Consider the following 8133-nt stretch of genomic DNA (forward strand, 5'->3'; position numbering starts at 1 on the left):
ATTCTTATAGAAGGGGGTTCAAACTGAGCTGGTGGATGATCCGGAACACGTACCCCGACCTCGATGTTAGTGCCATATCCACTTCACGTATAACTCAGGAGATGGCCAATGTTTTCGATGGCGAGGCAGACTCTGAAGGAGAGGCAGGGCCTTCGAGTGTTGTTGAAGTGCCTTCTGATGGCGAAGAAGTAGCTCCGGACATGTAAAGATATTCTTTTTTTTTTTGAAGTGCCTTCTGATGGCCAATGTACTCCTATTTCTTGCAACAGAATAGATAACCTTTTTGCCCAAGTGTTGCTTTTTCCCAAACTAATTCTTTGTTGAACTGATAATATGCTACTTTCTTGTCCGGGTTATTATACTTCCGCGACCTGTTTTGCCGTGAAGACTTTTGTAGCCAACTGATTTTTTTCCAAGCTGATAATATGCCCAACTTTTCTTTGCTTGTTTACGTCGAGGTTCCTCTTGGCTCTGCGTCGTGGCCCATAGGACCTGATTTCGTCCACTTCGCTTGGCGGTTTATAGGTAGTATCGCCTTAAGTTCACGATGCTCCATGCTCGACGTACTTGTTTGCCTTCCAAGGTTTTGAGTTCGTATGCCCCCCCCGAGCGCTCTCTTTACTTTATAGGGCCCTTCCTAGTTTGGTCCAAGTTTGTCCACGCCGGGTTCGGGCACCATAATCTTACGAAGGACCAGGTCGCCAACTTGGAAGCTTCGTTGCTTTACTCTAGCATTGTAGTAGCGAACTACCTGCTACTGGTAGGCCGCTGTCCGGATGTGCGCGAGGTCCCTTACCTCGTCCAGTAGGTCAAGGTTGGTACGTAACTCATCTCCGTTTGTCCGATCGTTGTATGTTTCTAGTCGCAATGTTGGTACTTCGATTTTCGCCAGGATCACTGCTTTAGTGCCGTAGGTGAGGTTGAAGGGGGTTTCTCCCGTGGTGGTTTTTTCTGTAGTTCGGTGAGCCCACAAGACACTTGGTAGCTCTTCGGCCCACAATCCCTTAGCTCGATCCAGACGTGCTTTCAATCCGCGCAGGATGGTTCTATTCATTACTTTCGTCTAACCATTTGCCTGCAGGTGCGCGACTGATGTGAAGTTTTGTCGAATCCCCGTGTTCTGGCACCACTCTTGGAACTTGATATCCTCGAACTGCTTGCCGTTGTCGGAAATTAGTACCCGAGGTAACCCGAAACGACATACTATGTTCTTCCAAAAGAAGTTCTGTATATTTCGGGCCGTAACAATTGCTAGAGGTTCGGCTTCTATCCACTTCGTGAAGTAATCTACTGCAACAACTAGGAATTTTCTTCCACCTGTTGCCGGCGGGAATGGCCCTAGGAGGTCGATGCCCCATTGTGCAAAGGGCCACGAGCTGGCGAGGTATTTGAGGTCGGAGGCAGGCTGATGGTGGATATTGGCGTGCTTCTGACACTTATCGCATTTTCTGATGAGCTCGACCACTTCTGCCTTCATCGTTGGCCAGTAGTATCCTTGTTGAAGTGCTTTTTGGGCGAGTGCTCTGCCCCCCAAGTGTCCGCCGCACAGGCCTTCATGAGTGTCACAGAGTACGAACTCGGCTTCGGCAGGTCGTAGGCAACGCAAGTAGGAGAGCGTGTAGGACCGTCGGTATAACCGTTCGTCTATTATGACGTATTTGGCTGCCTGGCGCTGCACCCTCTTGGCCGCATTGCGTTTTGCAGGGAGGGTTCCGTCTATCAAGAAGCTCGCGAGTGGGTCGATCCAGCTCGGCTCTGCTTCCAAGACGGGATCGACCTCCTCTGCCCCCATGAGAATACTAGGCCGAGGTAAATCCTCTATGTACACGGTTCTCATGTTGTTGTGACTTGTGCTGGCTAACCGGGACAGAGCGTCGGCCTCAGTGTTCTCTGACCTTGGGATTTGCCTGATGAAGTATGACTGGAAGTTGAGCAGGGCCTCTTTTACTTTTGCCAAATATGCGATCATGGAGAGCTCGCGTGCTTCAAACTCGCCCGTAACTTGGTTGACCATGAGCTGGGAATCGCTGCAGATGACCAAGTGCTTTGCCTTTACCTTTCGCGCTAGGTTCAGCCCTGCTATCAGTGCTTCGTACTCTGCCGCGTTGTTGGATGCCGCAAACTCAAAGCGTAGTGCGTATTCTAATTTTGTGCCTCCCATGCCGCATAAGACTATTCCAGCCCCGCTGCCTTGTTGGTTCGAGGAACCATCCACGTGAAGGATCCAGGGCTCCTCATCCCAATTCGCGTTTCGCCTGACCAGGAGAGATGCCACACTGGCTGCTACTTCACGGGGTTCAGACTCTATCGGCTCGGGAGCTCCGGGTTCGCCCGAACTGGGGACCTCGGGCTCAACCTGTAGGGCTTCGTGGCTGAAAGTGCACTCGGCGATAAAATCTGCCAAAGCTTGGGCCTTAATTGCGGTCCGTGGTTTGTACTGGAGATCGTACTCGCTGAGTTCGATGGCCCACTTCGTCAGCCTACTAGAGACCTCGGGCTTCAGCAAGACTTGTCTTAGGGGTTTGTCGGTTAAGACGACAATGGTGTGAGCTTGGAAGTACGGGCGGAGTTTCCGAGCTGATATCACCAGTGCGTAGGCAATTTTTTCTATCTGTGGGTACCTTGTTTCTGTTCCATGCAGAATTTTACTAACATAATAGACGGGCCACTGGACCCGATCTACTTGTTTTACTAATACCAAACTGACCACTTCGTCGCTCGCTGAGAGGTACAGTTCTAAGACCTCGCCCTCCTCGGGTCTGGCTAAGGTTGGTACGGTGGTGAGGTAAGTCTTTAGCTCGTCGAACGCGAGCTGGCAATCTCGAGTCCATTCGAACCCTTTGCCTTTGATTGCCTTGAAGAAAGGCAGGCAGCAGTCTGCCGACTTGGACATGAAGCGGCTCAGAGCAGGTATGTGGCCGTTTAGCCTTTGAACTTCTTTTACTTTCCTAGGTGGTCTCATATCAAGGATGGCCTTTATTTTGTTCGGGTTGGCCTCAATACCGCGCCGGTTGACAATGTACCCTAGAAACTTACCCGAGGTGACACCGAAGACACACTTGTTTGGGTTTAGTCTCATGTTATATTGACACAGAATTTGGAAGATAGAATCCAAATCTTTTATTAATTCTCGCGAAAATTGTGTTTTGACGACCATGTCGTCTACATAACATTCGATTTTCGTGCCAATTAAAGGCCGGAAAAAGTTCATTTACAAGTCTTTGAAAGGTCGCACCAGCATTCTTTAGCCCGAAGGGCATGACCTTGTAACAGTACAGGCCAAACTCGGTAATGAAGCTGGTTTTTTCTTGGTCGGACTGGTCCATCTTAATCTGGTTGTAGCCTGAGTAGGCGTCCAGGAAGCTTAGCAGCTCGTGTCCCGAGGTCGTATCCACCAGGCGGTCAATTCGGGGCAGGGGAAAGCAGTCTTTTGGGCAAGCTTGGTTCAGGTCGGTGTAGTCGACGCACATGCGCCACTTGTCATTGGCTTTTTTCACCAGCACTGGGTTGGCTACCCAGCTCGGGTAATGAACTTCCCTTATGAAGTCCGCTGCGAGGAGCTTTTCGACTTCTTCGTCGACCGCCCTCCAGCGTTCCGGGGCTAAGTTGCGTTTCTTCTGTCTAATGGATCTGACTACAGGGTCAGTGTTAAGCTTGTGAGTTATAAGGCCGGGGTCAATACCGGGCATATCTGCCGCAGACCATGCAAAAATGTCTAAATTTTGGAGTAAGAAACTCACCAGTTCAATTCGTAAAGGCTCATTGACGGAGGCACCGATCTGTAGTGTTCATGCCAGATCTGTTGCCGAGGCCGGGACTGCGACTGTTTCCTTAGTGGGCGAAGCTCGTTCCTCGCCCTGCTCCGCAGGTCGCTCTAGTTCGAGATCGTCGGCTGCCTTGGTTTTTCCCTTCAAGGCGGCAACATAGCATTTGCGGGACTCAAGTTGGTCGCCCCGCGCTACCCCGACACCGAAGTCCGTGGGGAACTTCATTGCCCGATAATAGGTGGAGACCACTACACGCAGAATATGCGTAATTGGTCGCCCTATTATGGCGTTGTATGGGGAGGGGGTCGCGACCACCAGGAAATCGTGGTTGAGTCTTACCGCGCACAGCCATGTGTCGACTTCCACAAGTACTGTTATTTTTCCCAAGGGCTTGACTTCCTCTCCGCTGAAGCCTACCAGAGGAGTGTGAGCGGGCTTCAAATCGTTTTTCTGCAACTACAACTGGTCGAACACCGATTTGAATAGTATGTCCGCCGAACTGCCTGAGTCTACCAGTACGCGCCGGACTTCAAAGTCGTTGATCCTTAGCTTTATGACTAGCGCATCGTCATGGGGGTAATGAACACCTCGCGCGTCGTCTCCTGTAAAAAAGATCGGTTCTTCCTTCTTCGGCCTCTTGGGAGGGTTCTGCTCCTCTCGGGCTGCTTCGCGAACTGACGTCCTTGCTGCCGCTGAAGTGCATCCTACCACCACCGAACCGCCCACTATCACGTGGATGGTTCCATGGACTGGCCTTTCTTCTTGGGGAGGTCGCTGCAAGGTTTCGGCCGGTCTGCTGCTTGGCTCGGGTACATCCTTCCCGTGTTCCCCTTGCCGACCTGCTTTATTACTATTGTCATAATGTACAAATTTTCTTAAGTACCCGCGACGGATGAGTCATTCTATCTCGTCGCGGAGATTATTACATTGCTCGGTGCTATGAACGTGATCTTTATGAAAACTACAATATAAATTTTTGTTCCTCTCGTTGGGGTTGCTTTTCAGGCGAGGTGGCCACTTTACGTAAGGGGCGTCCTTGATTGTCATCAGGATCTCGGTCCGCCTTGTGTTCAATGGCGTGTAATCCGTTCGAACTACTAAGGGAGCTCGGGACGGCTGGCTTGGCTTCACCTCTCGGTTATGGCCTCTTCTGTCGCCGGGGTTGGAGGGCTCGCCTTCTCTTTTTCTTTTTTCAACCCTGCCTTCGTTTCTCTGGTTGGTCTCTTCCTCTATTCTCATAAACTTGTCCGCGAGCTTGAGGAAGTCGGCCACGATTACTGGCTGGCTGGCTACCATGTGCCATTTGAACTCTTTGTGAGTCACTCCTCTTTTGGCTGCGACGAGCTGTACCGCGGGGTCTAACCGAGGGATCTGCAAACATGCTTCATTGAACCATTTGATGTAGCTCCGGATGGGTTCTCCCTCTCTTTGGATCACCCCAAAGATACTTTCCTCGGTTTTGGGACACCTTTTGCTGGTAACAAAGTGCGCAGTGAAGATCTGCACGAACTGGGGCTAGCTTTTTATTGACCCGGAAGCTAGGTTCCGGTACCAAGTGCGGACCACCCCTCTGAAGGTGGTGGTGAAGGCCACGCACATGCATGACTCGCTTGCCCTAGCAAGGTGCATTTGCGACTGAAACGCGTTGACGTGTTCGTTGGGGTCAAAGGACCCATCATACTTGTCTAGAGAAGGGAGTTTGAAATCTCTAGGCAAGGGGACTGCCAAAAGTTCTGCTGAAAGGGGGGAAGGAACTGAGAGAATGGGGACGGTTTTTACCTCACCCGAGCTCGTTTCTTCCTTGCCTCTGAGCTCAGGTAGCACGCGGGTAGCAGTTCGGTGACTTCGCCGGCGCCTTCTTTGATTGGGCCTGGTGCTGGCGCTGCTTGCCTCTGTGTTGCCGAGCTCGATTGGCCCGGATTGCTGGCCTGCTGCTAAGGCATTGAAGCGGTTCTCCGTGAGTGGGAACTCGGGCTTGGAGCGCCGAGGTGACTTTGTTGGCGAGGTTCTTGACCCACTCGCAGGTTGCGAGGCGGGGGTGATCTTTCTTTGCTTTCGGCCCGGGGATGAGGCCTGACTGTTAGGGGTGTTTTGCGGTCGGGAAGCCTCTCCTTGGTGAGGTCGTCCACCTTGGGGGGAGGCCTTGACCGGCTTTGAAACAGGGTGGTTCAAGGGTAGCTGAGGGAATTGTTGTTGATAATGGTGTTGGGAGAGGTGGTGCAACACCTGGTGTTGCTGGAGTTGGTGCTGCTGGAATTGCTGCATTTGGGCTTGCATTGCCCGCATGCATTGCATCAGATCATCTATCTGGTTTTGGTAGGCTGCCAGTGGGACAACAGTTGGTTCTGCGAAGTTCGTTTCGATGGGGAGTGGGAGAGGGATGTTCAACGAGGGAGTGTTCAGAGGTGCCACTGCATGTGGCACATTCAAACTTGGGATCCCATCCATTGAAAGGGGGATGGTGAACTGCCCATTGCACACCGCCGGAGCATGAAGTTGCTCTCCAGTAGTGGTTGTTTCGGTTCCACATCCGGCACTGCTGGAGGAGGCCATTTCGGTGTTGGAGTGGGTGTTGGAGTTTTTGAAAGAAGGGTAGGTAAAAGAGATTTAGAGGGAGGCTTTTAGAAGCGTTCCCACATACGGCGCCAATTGATGGAGCGCAATCCGGTCGGTCTTAGCTGTCAAGGAACTCGCCTCTGAGCTGGAGCGTCGGGGAGCCTGAAACGGGAAAGATGAGAGAACTCCGGGGGGAACCCGGTGTGATAACTCCGAAGCTCAAGTTAGTAATCTCTCAAAGGCAAAGTGTAGACCAGATGGCGCAAAGTTCACATACCTCGTTTGTTGGGGGCAGGGGGCTCTTATAATCACTTCGCGCACTCGCTCCGAGGCCCTTGTCAGGTCGGGTATGATTACCATTGCGTCTGTCAATTCAGCCGTCGTCCTTTCTGCTGGGACAGAACTGTCACTACCTAACCGTCTCTCCAACTGGAGATGGCGGTGTCAGGTGGCGGTGGCAGGTGGCCGTTTAGAGTGCGGCCGTCAAGCATCAGATCCCAAGTCAGTCAGGTGCGGCGCTCTCGGGTATGGACTTCCTCAGTGTTAGGCATGGTATGACTTGTTTGGTTTTGGTGCCCAGAAGGTGATGCGGAGTGGTGAGCGAGGCGAAGTCTTGAGTTCGGAGGTATGTATAGGGCAGGTCAGTTCGACGAGGGGTACCCCGAGCTGTTACAAGGCAGGCCAGTTCGGCGAGGTGTATCCCGAACTGTTACAAGGCAGGCCAGTTCGGCGAGGTGTATCCCGAACTGATACAAGGTTGGCCAGTTCGGCGAGGCATATCCCGAACTGATAAGGTAGGCCAGTTCGGCGAGGTGTATCCCGAACTGTTACAAGGTTGGCCTGTTCGGCGAGGTATATCCCGAACTGATAAGGTAGGTCAGTTTGGATTACTTTCTGGTTTGGGGCCAAGGGTGAGTTCGGGCCCCCAGTAGGGAGTTCGGTTCGCTGGTGTCTCCCCTTGATGTTTGTGCCTTAGACTTGCTTTTGTGTCGAGCTGTTGTTTTTGCCACGTGTCGCATAACTGTGAGGTCGGGCCAAATCTTCCTTCATCTGAAGGTATCAACTAAAATGTACCCTAATGCTGGATATGAGTATGCGACTGGATTCTAAACTTGAGGTCTCAAGTAAAAAAACATAAAACAAAATATAAGCTCAAGTGACTATATACCTGATACAACTAGGGCTCCTCTTGCTTGAAAATTTTCACAGTTCGCCTTTTCTAAGGCTTCTTCTAAAAGACCTCTAACATTTTATGATCAAAATTTGTCTTTGCTTCTTCCTTAAAATGTATCTTGACATAAATGATTGTACACAACTTTTATTTTAGTCATGTCAAATAAGATCACAATTCTGCAGTTAATTTGGTTCATAAGTTTTGTTAATCTCCTCAAATTATTAAATTTGAGGCAATCCTGCACGTTCCTATTTATTTATATATCTATATGAATAAGTTTTCTATAAATCATTCTTGTAGGTTCTGTTATGAGTAAGGTTCTCATGGAAACAACACTTTCAAGAATGGAGATCATAGACCAGAGCAGAGCTTCCCTTGGAGAAGGAGCAGTTGAACCCCTAGTCAAAATGTTTAGTTCAGGGAGCTTGAAGCAAAACTATCTGCTTTGGGGGCATTACAGAATCTGTAATGGGAGTGGGAAATAAGGAGGAGGAGCCACAGAATTTGGGTTTTTGTCCTTTTGCAGCTGGCTCTAGGTAACGGCCAAAGTCCCATTAACATTTGAATATCCTGCCCCATCGACGTGTCTTTTTTCTGATTGGTGGGTGGATTCACAGAATACGGACTCTCTGAACC

The sequence above is a fragment of the Nelumbo lutea genome, chromosome 1 (assembly GCF_056320005.1).
Source record: "Nelumbo lutea isolate HS-2025 chromosome 1, American lotus-T2T, whole genome shotgun sequence".
Lineage (NCBI taxonomy): Eukaryota > Viridiplantae > Streptophyta > Magnoliopsida > Proteales > Nelumbonaceae > Nelumbo > Nelumbo lutea.